Source organism: Eleutherodactylus coqui, chromosome 11 (genome assembly GCF_035609145.1).
Source record: "Eleutherodactylus coqui strain aEleCoq1 chromosome 11, aEleCoq1.hap1, whole genome shotgun sequence".
NCBI lineage: Eukaryota > Metazoa > Chordata > Amphibia > Anura > Eleutherodactylidae > Eleutherodactylus > Eleutherodactylus coqui.
In genome coordinates, this window is record NC_089847.1 from 107,468,118 (window position 1) to 107,483,672 (window position 15,555).

The window sequence follows — 15,555 nt, forward strand, 5'->3', positions numbered from 1 at the left end:
AAAATGGCGGGCGCTAAACGCTATCCCGTCGGCCACTGCGAAATGCGTCCAATGAAAAGGCACGCTTCCACACGCTGACGAGGCCCCGCCTCCGTTGTCAAGGGAACGGAAAACCGTCCTCGGACCACTTCCTGGTTACGCGTGACGCTCAGTCCATAACAACTGCTGGCAGCTGGATGTCACGTGCGGTCAGGAGCCAATCACTCCTCCCAGCTCTGTGCGGTGTATTCAGCTGCTGAGACAATGAGATAGAAATGTGTAATAATAAATATATAATAAGCCCGGGGTGCCGAGGGAGTTAATAGACATAAAGTGGATATGAGCCAAGCGGATCTGTACTGTCATATAGTGCAAACCGAACACCGCCATACAGCACGGAAATAAAAAAGACAGATTCACACTTGCGTGTTGGCGGAATGGGCGTTGTGTGTTTTCGTGCGGATCGGTATATTTCGCTGTATCTTTTGCAAAAAACACTCTACCATGCTGCCATTAATTGAAACGGGCAATTAGTGTAATTAGTTTAATATGCGCAAATATGCAGGAAAATGGAGCACGCTGCGTATTTCTTTGAGCAATCATACTGTGTTCGCTAAATATATTTGTGTGAACGAACCCACTGAAATTCACTGTGTATTGCACGGGCAAATATAATCATGTGAATAAGCCTTAAAGGTGTCCTGTCGTTAAAAAAAAAAAACAACATTTCCCTATTAGTGATGAGCGCGCATACTCGCTAAGGGCAATTGCTCCAGCAATTAGCGAGTACCTGCCCGCTCGAGAGAAAAGGTTCGGGTGTCCCTGCGGTGGGCAGGGAGCTGCGGGGGAGAGCAGGGAGGAACGGAGAGGAGATCTCCCAACTCACCGCTCCCCCGCGCCGGCGCCCGAACCTTTATCTTCAGCGGGCAGGTACTCGCTAAGGGCAATGCTCGCTCGAGCAATTGCCCTTAGCGAGTATGCTCGCTCATCTCTATTCCCTATCTCTCCCCCGTTAGTCTTCTTACCGCATCTTCTCCTCGCTGCTCTTCTCCAGTTGCCCGGGTTACCTCACCGTCAGCCGACCGGATCCTCTTCTTCTTGTTAGGATGCATCCATTCTCTGCATTCCTCTTCCGGCAGGTCAGCGTCGGTTATGTCACTAGTGACACAACGTTCACTGCCTGGGAAGGAATGCCGAGCAATTGCCGAGACTGCGCATGAGTGCTGTCTCGCCGCGAGAGTTCATATACTATTACAGAGAGACAACGCGCATGCAGTCTCGGCAATAGCTCAGCACTCCCTTCTAGGCTGTGAATGCTACATCACTAGTGACCGGGTACATTGCCCTGAGGAAGGAGAATGCCGGCAATGGATGCTTTGTCACCGGAAGACGAAGAATTGGCCGGCTGGAGGTGGGGTGACCCGGGGGGACTGCAGGAGACAGGAGAAGATCGGCAGGGAGAAGGTGCAGCAAGAAGGCTGCCTGGGGAGGAATAGGTAAGTATAGACTTTGTGTTTTCTAATGACAGAACTCCTTTAAGGCCGCCTGCAGACGGGCGGAAATTCCACGGCGGGATTTCCCACGGAATTTCCGCCCCTAGAAGCTGCTTAACAAACGCAATCTTATGCAGACGGCCGCGATTTGGCCGCGCAAAATCTCGCGCGGCAAACAAATCGCGGCATGCTCTATTTCTGTGCGGGGCTTGCAGAGCCCCACACTGAAACGTCACTCACCGGCCGCTGAATCCGCTCTGCGCATGCGCCGGCTGCCCGGCCGCGGGCACATGAAAGAGCCGGGGCCGTGGGAGCAGGTGAGTGACCCGCTGCTCTCTGCAGACGCTCGGGTCAGGTCCCGCTGCCAGAATTCCCGCAGCCAGATCCGACCCGGCTGTCTGCAGGCGGCCTATGGCTGGGTTCACACAGGGCGGATTTGCCGCGGAAATTCCGTCCGGAATGTCGCCATGGCACATCGTCCTGCGGCTGCTAATCCCGGGTTTAGCCAGCCATATGGACGAGATTTCTCGGGACGGCGAATCCGCTGCGGCTGCAGCGGAATAGTGAGCGGTCAGGCCGCTTCAAAACCCGCGACTAAGTGCAGCGGGTTTTAAAGCAGCGCTTCTCCCGGCGGAAATCTCGCGTTTTTTTGCTGCGGCCAAACCGTGAGATTTCCGCCGGGAATCCGGCATGTGAGAACCCAGGCTAAGTGCTCCTTCACATGGGCGTGTACCCAATTGCGTGCAACGTATTTGCGCAATGCACAAGGCTTTTTTTGCACGTGTATCAGTGAATCTTACAATAAAGGCTTCTTCACATGACCATATGCGCAAGAACGCTCGCCACAGCTTCACGCGACCTTATGCACAAAAACAATCTTCGTGGCGCAATGTATTTGTGCATGAACGAGGTTGGATGAGGTAGATTTGCGCGCATGTCAGCACATCATACTGTACTTTTTGCGCCCATGGGGCCTGTTCACCCTGTCTGTGGTACAAAGGGTTATTTAGCCTGATAAGGTCCAGAGCTGCTCTTTTTCTTCACAGTTTTGCGCAGCGTTTCACGCATTCCCTTGCATATTTGTGCATCTCCCATAGACTCTCATGGGGGCATTTGCGGCACAAAAAAGTTCTAACATCTCAGTCACCAAACACTGTTCCCAGTGTGATCCTTCAGTCTGAACGCAGCATAATCTTTGGACGTGTTTTATAAGTTACTGATTGGCCTTTTAGAATCCAAATTGCGCGGTTTGTGTGTTTATTACTGATTATTGTTATTTATTACTCTTGTGTCACGACGTAGAGGACCCCATGTAATAGTTCGGCTGTCCACGGGCGTAGCGATATACCGCTGCGGAAGAACACTTTGTCACCACGATCATTATGGCATTATAGAACTTCTTATCGTGGCATGCCGCGATTTTTATACGCGAGCTGAAAATCGCCGCAATTTTCCGCTCGTGTACATCAGGCTACGCTTTCCATAGTTATCCTATGGAAAGTGTTCATTGTGTTACATTTTTGTTTTTTCCTCCCCTCTTTAAAAAAAAAGTCATAACTAGAGATGAGCGAACGTACTCGGATAGGCACTACTCGTCCGAGTAATGTGCCTTATCCGAGTACCGCTGTGTTCGTGCTCAAAGATTCGGGGCGCTCCGCTGCTGACAGGTGAGTCGGAGCGGGGAGCGGGGCAGAGCGGCCGGGAGAGAAGGAGAGAAAGATCTCCCCTCCGTTCCTCCCCGCTCTCCCCTGCAGCTCCCCGCTCCGCAGCGCGTCCCGAATCTTTGAGCACGAACACAGCGGTACTCGGATAAGGCACATTACTCGGACGAGTAGTGCCTATCCGAGTACGTTCGCTCATCTCTAGTCATAACTCCTTCATTTATTCATCGACGTCGCTGTATGAGGGCTTGTTTTTTGCCGGACGAGTTGTAGTTTTCAATGGTGCTATTTAATGTACCATGTAATGTACTGAAAAAGTTTTAAAAAATTCTAAGTGGAGTAAAATTAAAAAAAATAAAAAAAAACATTCCACCATCTTTCAGTGAGTCTTGTTTGTACGGCACACAAACTGCAACAAAAGCGACATGATGACTTTATTCGATGGTTCGGTGCGATTACTACGATACCAAACCTGTAGAGGTTTTTTCTTTACTATAGTATTTTTAATTTTTTTTTTCAAAGACATTTCATTTTTTTCAATTATTTTCTGCGGTCATCTTGTGCGCGCAATAACTTTTTGATTTTTCCGTTGACTTAGTTGTGCGAGGGCTCGTTTTTTGCGGGATGTCCTGTAGTTTCCATTAGTACTAATTCGGAATACATACGACTTTTTGATCGCTTTTTATTGCATTTTTTCTGGGAAACAGGGTAACTGAAAAAGTGCATTTTTGGCGTTCTTTTTTTTTTTCGGACGACGTTCTCTGTGCGGGGAAATTAATGTACTGCTTTGATAGATCGGACTTTTATGGACACGACGATACCAAATATGTATTTTTATTTTTTGATTTAGGTTTTTTAATTACAGATATGGCAAAAGGGGGTGATTTAAACTTTCATTACTTTTTTTTTTGCAATTAAAAAATCTTTATTGATCTTTTTTTTACTTTACTTTACTTTTAAGCCCTCCTAGGGGACAATAACATGCGATGCTTTGATCGCTCCTGCGACCTCTCTTTATACATAGCCCGACGCTCCAGGACGTAAATGTACGTCCTGGAGTGGGAAGGGGTTAATTCAGTGCCTTTAACCATCTAATGATACAGGACTTTAGTTTATGTCCTGGGCTCATGGTATTTAATGCAACAGGGCGTAAACTTACGTACTGTGGATGGCATGGGCTCAGAAGTCAGCTTGCGCTATACTGGAGCAGGAGGCGACTCACAGTGGGAATCGATGAGATCATAGATCTCTGCTCTCAACTCCTTACATGCCGTGATCAATGTACATTGCGGCACGTAAAAGGTTCACAGAGGGAGTGGGCTCCCTCTGTGATGTCATCGGCACTCCACAATGTAATTGCAGAGAGCTGATGGGTTGCGATGGCAACTGGACGCCATACACTGGTATCCAGGTCTGCCATGGTATGTAATTACTATTCCAGAGGAAGGGGAAAAAAAACCCTATTAGGTAGAAGCAAATTTTCCCCATTTAGGTAAAAAAATTCCTTCCCAACTCTAATCTGGCAATCGGAATAATTCCTGGATCAACAACCCTTTTGAAGTTAAGATTATAACATGTAATATTGTATCTCTCAAAAAAGGCGTGCAGGCCCCTATTGAACTTTTTTATTGAATTCGCCATCACCACGTCCTCAGGCAAAGAGTTCCATAGTCTCAGTGCTCTTACAGTAAAGAATTCCCTTCTATGTTGTGGAGAAACCTTCTTTCCTTTAGATACAGAGGGCGACCGCTTGTTACAGTCACAGTCCTGGGTATAAGTAGATGATCGGAGAGATCTCTGTATTGACCCCTGATGTATTTATATATAGTTATTAGGTTGCCCCTCAGCTGTCTTTTTTGTAAACTAAATAATCCCAATTTTGATAACCGCTTTGGGTATTGTAGTTCTTCCATTCTGGTAATTACTTTAGTTGCCAGTGCAGCATCCTGTAGGGTGACCCCGGACACAGGGTGTACATTGAGGAGCTGGGTATTATTGTATCTTGATGCCACCAGGAAGTCCTGGTAGAGACAAGATTGACAGGGGGGGTGACGCCCCCTGTACCTCATTGGCTGCAGACAACGCTCCTCGTGTAGGTGCTGGCAGCCCAATAATCTGCTGCTGTTCTGGCTGGCCTTGCTGATGGAAGTTGGCTGCTGCTGCCCCGCTGGTCCTGTAAGTATCTGTGGCCATTACCCGCTGCTGCTGCCGCTGTGCGTTAGGTCCCTGTTACCGCTGTATTTGGTCCCTGTTGTCCCGCCTGCCGGTCCTGAAGGAACGTCCCCGCTGCTGCTGTAACTGTGCATGGGCTCCCCAGGGCCCCGCTGCCCTCCTGCGCATACCCATACCCACAACAGGAATCGGGTTCCCTGCAGCCGGGGCTCAAGAAGGAGCCCCCGCACCCCCTCTGTCTTTCACTGCAGAGGGTTCACCGCAGAGGCTTCCCTGGCGGCCCCCACCCCCCATGTCTGCATGTCACCGCTCAGCACGGTGGGAAGCATGGAGGCCACATCGCCACAAGGCTCGAACAGAAGCTGAATGCAGGAGGACAGCACAGCCCCGGGGAGTCCATGCACAGTTACAGCAGCAACGGGGACGGTTCTTCAGGGCCGGGAGCCGGGACAAGTGGGAACAAATACAGCGGGCGCTGGAACAGCAGGCACCTTATAGCACCAGCGGCCAACTTCCATCAGCAAGGCCACCTGGGACTGCAGCAGATTAGTGGCCTGCCAGGACCTGCAGGGCAGCGTTGTATGCAGCCAATGAGGTACAGGGGGTGTCACTCCCTGTCAGTCTTCTCTCCACCAGGAGTTCCTGTTAGCATCAAGATACCATAATACCGAGGAGCTGGGAGGATAATATGGTTGCTTGTCACAGCGGCACTTACCACGCTCCCTCCCGGAGGGACACACATAGCTTTGGCCAGGGCAGCACTGGGCCTCTTCTGGGCACCCCTAGGTGAGGGATAACCAATAAACTTGCAAACAGACATAGGGATTGTCACAGGTGACGCCACCATTTCGTTACCCACCGGAAAGACCCTCGGCAGTAAATAAATGAGCCGCAGACTTGTATCACATACCTTAGGTCCCCGGGAATGGTCAGGGCCTGGCAAAACCTTACTTATGTACATTGGGTGAAAGGCACAATTTAAACAAAGTTGAGGTGCTGGGAGCCAAACAATAGGATGGTACCTCTACACAGTGATCCCCGGCACGGGATGGCCATGTGGGAAACAGTAGAATTTAAGTACCTCTACGTGGTGATCCCAGGCACAGGACGGCCACGTAGGAACAGTAGTAGGGGAGTCCCTTTGCATGAGGATTTTGGCCTTGACTCACCACCAACACACCTACTCTCTCACGGTCACTAGCATACAGATGATCAGGAACCGCTCTTCCTCCTCCATTCTTCACCACATGGGAGTTGAAGGTACCCCCATGTGGTTGGCACTCTCTCTCAGGACCTTAAAAGAATCGAGCCAAGAACCTCAACAACAACCAAAACACTCATATTTATAATTTCAATCATACCACGTGACAGAACATAAATGATACATTGCAAACATCTCCCAGGCTCATGCAATACTTAACCTCTCACTTGCTGCAGCTGTGCAATACACATAACAAAATGACTAGACGATTTGCACAGTGCACCTACAAAAGGCATGACCTGTTTGACATTATAGAAGGGGCCAGGAATAGATGTACTGGGCCACTACACCTGCCTTTGTAACCGCTCGAGCTCAGACATGTCCTTCTCAAGTACTGGTGCCCAAAACTGGACACAATATTCCATTATAATGACCTATACAATAAATTGGACGCACTATTTATCCTGCTTGGCAAAAAACATAATTAAAAAACCTTTAAAAAAAGTGATTTTAAAAAGCCATATGTGTCCCCAAATGGTACAAATAAAATCTATAGTTTGTCATGCAAAAAAACAAGCCCTCTAAAAAAATTGTATAAAAGTTTTCCAATACGTTATATGTACCCAAAAATGGCACTTAAAAACTACAGTTTGCCATACAGTAAACAAGTCCGCATATGGCCATGGTGACGGAAAAATAAAAAGGTTATGGATTTTAAAAATCCATAACACCTTTGAATTCTGTTGTTCCTAATTCCACTAAATAGTCTTTCTGAGCCTGGAGAGTTATACAGATTGCAGTCACCGTCCTGGGATGGCATTTCTACTAGCTTAGTATATGTAGTAATGAAGTCACCTGCTTTAGAAAATTCATTTTCAAATACTCTGTTAGGGAATTTTTTTAGTTAATAGAGGGGGGCTTCTCATTCAGGACCCTCATCTATCAGTCAAGGCAGAAAGCATCTAAAGCGCTTATTGGATCTAGTCTGTCCATACCTTACACAGCCTATTTGTAAGAGAGATTAGAAAAAGTGAACTCAGCATAGTCGGATAAATGCCATAATGTTTAAGATGTAAATACTGGAGTTTATTATAGGAAATTCTATGGTTGGCAGGGATTATTGCATTGTTGCTAAGGTTTAATGTGCAATGTCAACGTATATTATGAAACTGATTTATGTAACAGTCTCTATAGTAGCCTGTGTGGACATTGTTTGAGTGGTCTTCTTCTCAGACCTGGTGGCCATTGGAAGGTGTACATCACTAGGTCACCCTGCTGGGCAGGCTAATTGGGTACTGTTGTGATGTTGCCGGGTTTCTCCACAGATTATAACATATCAATGGCAGTGAGGCCAGCATCGGGACATGTTGTGATCAACTTATCAACGGGGGAGTCTTCTATTAAAAAAGCCCCTAATAAAGTTTTATGTTAAATATACAATTTTAATCCGGAGAACAAAATTGCCATTATTATATATTGAGAAAAAATGAATGTAAATGGCAAAACTGAAAATTGACATTCCAGAAAGAAAAAGCCGTACATCACCTAAGGCTTTAAACACTATAAACTGGTATGATGACAGATTTCCTTCTATAAAATTCTGTATGTAACAAGAATGAAATTTTGATCTTTCTCAGAAGCAATAAAACAAAAGTATTGCAGGTCAAATCCGAACGTATCGGTAGATAACATGTTAAAACGATAACTGACAAACCCAAAGGCTTTCCTGGGATAACTGGAAGGAATCGTTCCTTAAGCCCCTGTTATGCTTCTCATTAAAACTGATAATCTTTTAAGAAATGTTCCCACAAACTGCATACAGTAAACTGTCTTAAGACAATTAGTTCAGCTGTCAAACATTGTTAACTTTTATTTCTTAAAACACTAAACAATATAGAGTAAATCACACTGGCGCCGTCGTATGAATGCTTAAGTATCTATGTGGGTGTGTAGTTCCTGTGGTGTGTCTTGTGCTCGCAGGTACGTTACATGCACTGAGTCTAGTAGATACAAAAATGAAGAGTAAGCAGCCAAAAACTAAACCATCATGACCTACAGGCACTATAGGTGTCCCCGGATGCTAATGGCTCATTATAGCTTATTTACAGAGGTCTTACGGGATTAAAATATTGATGGTCTGAGTTGCCGATTTGGACAAGCCACTGTACCTATCGAAAAAAAAAATTGGGGGTGCGGCTCGTGCAGGAGCACCATGGTGCCTTCATTGTACTTATCAACGGGGATCTTGATGGTCCAATCTTCACCAAATAATGATGGCTTATCTAGAGGAAAGCATATTTATGAGGTTCCAGACACATTCTCAATCACAAACAATATCTTTCATGGGGGTGGTGATGGAGAAGATGGCCTTGTTATCATTTTAACTGGTTAAGGACTACCTGACTTATATATGTGTATATACACGAGGGTGCATCAAAAATTATCTGCACTCTGGCTGTAGAATTTATTTTAATTGTAGTGGCCCAGAATGTATATTCCTGACACCTCCATAAAAGTCATGTCTTTTGTGGATGCGCCGTGCAAAGTTGTCTAGTCATTTTGTTATGTGTATTGCAGACCTGCAGCAAATGAGAGGTTAAAGGGGTTGTCCCGCGATGACAAGTTAAGTTAAACACTTCTGTATGGCCATATACATGCACTTTGTAATATACATCGTGCATGAAATATGAGCCATACAGAAGTTATATACTCACCTTCCCTGCGCTGGCGTCCCCGTCTCCATGGTGCCGTCTAATTTCAGCGTCTAATTGCCTGATCAGACGCGCTTGCGCAGAAGGGTCTTCTCCCTTCTGGTCGGTCCGAGCACGAGCGGCGTTCTGGCTCCGCCCCCTTCTACGCGTCATCGCGTAGCTCCGCCCCGTCACATGCGCCGATTCCAGCCAATCAGGAGGCTGGAATCGGCAATGGACTGCACAGAGCCCACGGTGCACCATGGGAGAAGACCCGCGGTGCATCGTGGGTGAAGATCCCGGCGGCCATCTTGGAGGAAAAGAAGGAAGAAGTTGCAGAGAGGGGATTCCGGTAAGTAATTTTTTTTTTTTTTTAAATTTCAACACATCCCTTGGGTTTGTCCTGCGCTGAACGGGGGGCCTATGCAAAAAAAAAAAAAAAAAATTGTTTCGGCGCGGGACAACCCCTTTAATGTGTGCATGGGACTGCAGATGTCTGCAAAGTATCAATATTTGTCTAGGCATGTGATCTATGTCGTCTATAAGTATGAGTACTTTGGGTTTGGTAGTCAGTCAGCAAGAGTGAACCCCTCATGGAGTTGGAGTCTAGAAAGCCACATGGGGGTAACCTTCAACCCTCATGTGGTGAAGTATGGAAGAAGAGGAGCGGTTCCTGAGGGTTCATATGCTAGGAACCGTGGAGGAGAGAGCGCAAGAGAAGTAAGAGAGAGTGAGAGAGATTGAGAGTGAGCGTGTCCAGAAAAGGCACCCCTATCCTCCTCTGGAGAGTTCGCCTGCCAGGAGCGGTTCCTGTCAGATAACTGAGACTGCAAGACCATTGTCATCCTGTTTCCTCCTTGACCTCAAATCTGCTGTATTGCCTGCCTGACCGTCTTTTGCAATTTGTACCTAGTACAACGTTTTTTACAAGTAAAGTTTTGCCAGGCCCAGACCGTTTCCAGGGACTTGAGGTACTTTAATACTGTCTGCAGCTCCTTTATTTATTTACCACTGAGGGTCATTCCGGTGGGTAACGGAATGGTGGCATCACCCATGACAACCTTATATCCTGTTTCCATGTTTATTGGCCATCCCTTTCCTGAGGGTGTCCGGAAGAGGCCCAGCGCTGCTCTGGCCGAGGCTGTGTGTGTCCCTCCGGGAGGGAGCCTGGTAAGTGCCACCGTGACAAGTCACCCTACGGGACGCTGCATAATCATCTTTCAAAAAAGACAAAGACATTACTTTTTGACATAATCTCCATGCTTTTCAATAAACTTTGTCTATCTGTCCCTCATTAAAAAATGTATTAGGCTAAGCTGCGAGCCAAAAATGCTCCACTGTCTTCACCTCTTCATCAAACATGAATCTGCATCCTCTTAGGGCTTCTTTCAGGTGACCAAACAGGTGATAATAATCCAATGGGGCAAGATCAGGACTATAGGGAGGAGTCTTTAACATCTCAAAACAAAGTCTTTGAGGGTGTTGACAATATAGGCAGCGGTGCGCGGATAGGCATTGTCAAGCAACAACACAATACCCTTGGATAGCAGTCCTCTGCGTTTTGTTTGAATTTTAAGCTTCAGCTCTTTAGTGAGCATCTCACTATAACGAGCACTGTTGATTGTTGAACCTTTTAATGTCCGGCTCCTTCTTCATAGCTGACACTTGTGCGACCTTCCTTGAACTTCTATATCCGTTCATACACACTTCTTCATGACAGAACACTTTCTCCATACTGTGCACAAAGTCATTGATAAAAAATTGGCGCCAGACACACCCTAAGGCCTCATGTCCACGAGCAAAATATGATTTTAAATCCACAGCGGATCACCCGCATGCGGATCCGCAACTCATAGGGATGCATTGACCACCCGTGGGTAGATAAATACCCGCGGATGGTCAATAAAAGTGAATTTAAAGAAAATGGAGCATGGAAAAAAACGTGACATGCTCCATTTTCGTGCGGGTCTCCCGCGGGGATGGCTCCCGCAGGCTTCTATTGAAGCTTATGGAAGCCGTCCGGATCCGCGGGAGACCTAAAATAAGAATAACTTACCCACAGCGGACCGAGCAGGTCTTCTCTTCTTCACGGCCGGATCTTCTTTCTTCGGCCCGTCGCATGTTGGTGCAGCCAACAGAAGTTTTAATATAACTGTAGTGTGGATAGTTTTTTACTCACTCCCGTATATTGGAACACTTGTTGCCAGGTTCTGAAGTAGATTGGTGGTGATTGCTGAACTTTTGAGCAGTCTGACACCTTGTGATTCGCTTATTTTCAGGGGACCCTTCTAGCAAAAAAAATCACCTAAAGCTGTCAAATTCTTTAATATTTGCAATAGCATTTTTCTTTCATGCATTTTTTAAGAGTTGTCCCACAAAATGAAGTTATCCCTTACCTACAGGATAGATAAGTTTCTGATTGATGGGGATGTGACTACTAGGAAAGGAACAGTGATCACATATGCACACTTTTGCGCAATTCATTTTAATGGAACTGACAGAGATAGCAGAGTTCAAGTGCTTGGCTACGTCTGGCATTCCCACTGAAATGAGCTGAGTGACAATATACATGCATGACCACCTCTCCATTCATTTCGGATCCCCATTCTCATGACCAGTGAGGGTCCCAGCAGTTGGATCCCCACTGACCAGATAGTTATCCCCTATCCTGTGGATAGGAGGTAACTTTATTTCATGGTATAACCCCTTTAATGCTTCTCCTGACATTGTGTTAAAGGGAACCTGCTAGTGGTTTTGTACCCTTTTGACCACTATCACTGCTATAAAGGGGCTAGAGAGACCTTTCTAAACATATCTGCAAGAGACAGTGCTTATTGTAGATGGCAGCAGATGTCCATCAAGCCTAGAGTTTGCCACCGACATCACAGGACACTTACAGACCAACTTGTATATGATGCAGGAGTTGTTAAAGGGAATGTCAGCTGTAACATGCTGTCCACACTGCTGGCGTGATGTTATAGAGCAGGAGTAGCTGAGCAGATTGATATATAGGTTTATGGGGAAAGATTTAGTATAACTTGTATTCATTTATATCAGTGCCCATTCCGAACTGAACAGTCCAATGGGCGGGTAGTGATGGGTTTAGACATGGAGATGGGTAGTGATAGGTTTACAAGTGTTGGTGGGTAGTGATAGGTTTAGATATGAAGGTGGGTAGTGATGGGTTCAGATATGGAGTTGGGTAGTGATGGTTTGAGAAGTGGCAGTGGGTAGTGATGGGTTTAGAAGTGGCGGTGGGTAGTGATGGGTTTAGAAGTGGCGGTGGGTAGTGATGGGTTTAGACGTGGAGGTGGGTAGTGATGGGTTTAGACATGGAGATGGGTAGTGATAGGTTTACAAGTGTTGGTGGGTAGTGATAGGTTTAGATATGAAGGTGGGTAGTGATGGGTTCAGATGTGAAGTTGGGTAGTGATGGTTTCAGAAGTGGCGGTGGGTAGTGATGGGTTTAGAAGTGGCGGTGGGTGGTGATGGGTTTAGAAGTGGCGGTGGGTAGTGATGGGTTTAGAAATGGCAGTAGGTAGTGATGGGTTTAGACGTGGAGGTGGATAGTGATGGGTTTAGACGTGGGGGTGGGCAGTGATGGGTTTAGAAGTCGCGGTAGGTAGTGATGGGTTTAGACGTGGAGGTGGGTAGTGATGGGTTTAGACGTGGGGGTGGGCAGTGATGGGTTTAGAAGTGGAGGTGGGCAGTGATAGGTTTAGCTGTGGAGGTGCGAAAAGGATGTGAAAAGAACTGGTATGGAGGCGCAACACTCTAAGCTACTAGAAGATGTAGATCAAAGTCCAATGTGTCATGGTGAAAGCACTTCTTTTTTATTATTTTTTCAGAAATTAAAAACCAGCAATGGAATACGCGTTTCGGGGAAGAACCCCTTCGTCAGTTCGGCTGGATAGGACAACAGGATGCCTAGGGGTGACACGATTCCAAAGATGTATAGAATGTGTCGGAGGTCCTGTGTGCAGGAGGACAGGGGAGAAAAAAAATGCTTTAGCTGTGGAGGTGGACAGTGATAGGTTTAGCTGTGGAGGTGGACAGTGATAGGTTTAGCTGTGGAGGTGGACAGTGATAGGTTTAGTTGTGGAGGTGGACAGTGATAGGTTTAGCTGTGGAGGTGGACAGTGATAGGTTTAGCTGTGGAGGTGGACAGTGATAGGTCTAGACATGGTGGTGGAGTCGTAGGTGCCCTTTACATTTGAATGCAATTCTCACTGTAAAATAGTTTGAGGCTCTCTTCTCATTTGTGTAGTTCAGTTATGACTGGATGAAGAAGCTCAGTTTGCCGTGACCAACCTTGGCCAGTGATTTTCTCTCTAGATGCACCATTAACATGTTAAATTGTGGAATATTGTATAACACATGGAAAGGACCAGAGTTACAAGAATCGCCATGCTTTTATTTTGTTCCCTCGTGCTCCAATAGAGCATGAAATAAACCTGGAAAGCGCAAGTGTATTTGCTATTATATGCACCTGTAAAGTGGTCATTGTTAACATCTGAATAATAGGTTTGTTCCCTGACAACATGGAATGACGCCAGGGTCAGTATGACTGCAAACACACAGATGGGGGATATCTTCAAAATACAGGGCGTAGGCAAAAATATGGAAACATCGTAGGAAATGCATGCCATAAATTACATGGCATTATAAATCATATTTCACAATGCTACCAGTACATTTTAACTATATCAAAAAGCCATCTCAGTGCTAATAATTAAAATCCCGTGCGGATCCCTCCTAATGGTACGGGATCTATACATGTGTACTACAGCAGAGTTAATAGGCGATGCCGTAGTTTTTGCATGATGCAATGATCTATATAACAGCTCCAACACGTGGTATGCATAATTTATCTTCGGGACAGCGTTCTGCCCAGTTTTTAAAGAAGCATGGCACAGCTGATGGAATTTCAACCCCGTCAAGTTGTTGGGGCCCGTATAGTGGGTGCCTCTGTAAGAAAAGTACCGTAGTGGAAGTTTTTGCTGTATCTGGAGGCACTGAATCCACTTTAATATATAATTTGCATAGTCTCGAATTATAGGGCGCATATGCATCAATTTTGGTTGGCAAGGGGTCATTTTCTTGTTTATGTATATATTTTTATTTTGTTCTGTATTTTTTCTTAACACCTATGTCCCTTATAATGTCATATAACACCTCTTGTGGTCATTCATAGTCTTTTTTTTCTTAATTTCACGATTTATCAATGGTAAGGGCTTATTCAGACATGCGTATATCGGTCAGGTTTTCACGCCTGGACGATATACGCTGCCCCCTCTTCACTGTTTGCAATAGGAGGGGCGGGGCGGGGGCGGAGATAAGTTCTGCCCGATCCCGCCCTTTATCATTGCAAATAGTGGCGAGGGGCGGAGAGGAGGTGGAGAGAGGACAGGAACTCAGTGCACTGCTCCCGTCCCATCTCACCTCCCCCTGCAGAAAGGGACGGCGTATATCGTCCGGGTATGAAAACCCTGACGATATACGCACGCCTGAATAAGCCCTTTCTAGGACATCCATAGGAGCCCCAGTAACAGAAGGAAACCAGCCCCCTGTATTGACAATAGTCACTGGCAGAGCTGGTCTTGGTCTGCGAAGACCCTACAGCTGTTCCGTGGCAGGAGGCACTCGGCGATCACGTGGTTGCTCGGTTGAAAAGCGGAAGCAGAACTCCTGTTTTCTCTATTCTCTACAGAACCATATAAATAAGCTGCAGAAGTTTTGGGATTCTGCTCTGCTATAAAATAAAACTGTAACTTTTTGGGTCTACGATAAGGCTCTACTGACACAGCTGTTAAACACATGCGAGTTCTGTCCCGTGTGACATGAACCCAGTCACTTGAATGAGTTCATTTATATGAGTGATTTTTCACTGGGAGCCACAATTCGAGGTTGAAAAATCACTGCATGCTCCATTATCGGGCAAGTATTGCACAAAAGTGAGACATGAAATGTGCGGTGGCCCGCAGTTCACACAGCACACGGAGAGGTTGGGGAGTCGCAAGGGCTCATGTAAATATTGCCTAAGCGGTATGTTTGGATGAGGAAGAATGAAGCATACGCTGAAAAGAACCCCCTGCCAACAGTGAAGCGTGGCGGTGGCTTGGTGATGCTCTGGGGCTGATTTGCTTCCTCTGGCACTGGAAAGCTCTAGCATGTAGTGGACGAAATGGATTCACTCAATTACCAGGAAATCCAAGGAGAAAACATTATGTCTTTTGTGAGGAAGCTGAAGCTTGAGTGTCATTGGAGCTTCCAACAGGACAAGGATCCCAAGCAGGGGCGTAGCTACAGGCTCATGGGCCTGGGTGCAAAAGTTTATCTTGCCCCCCCCAACCCAACCC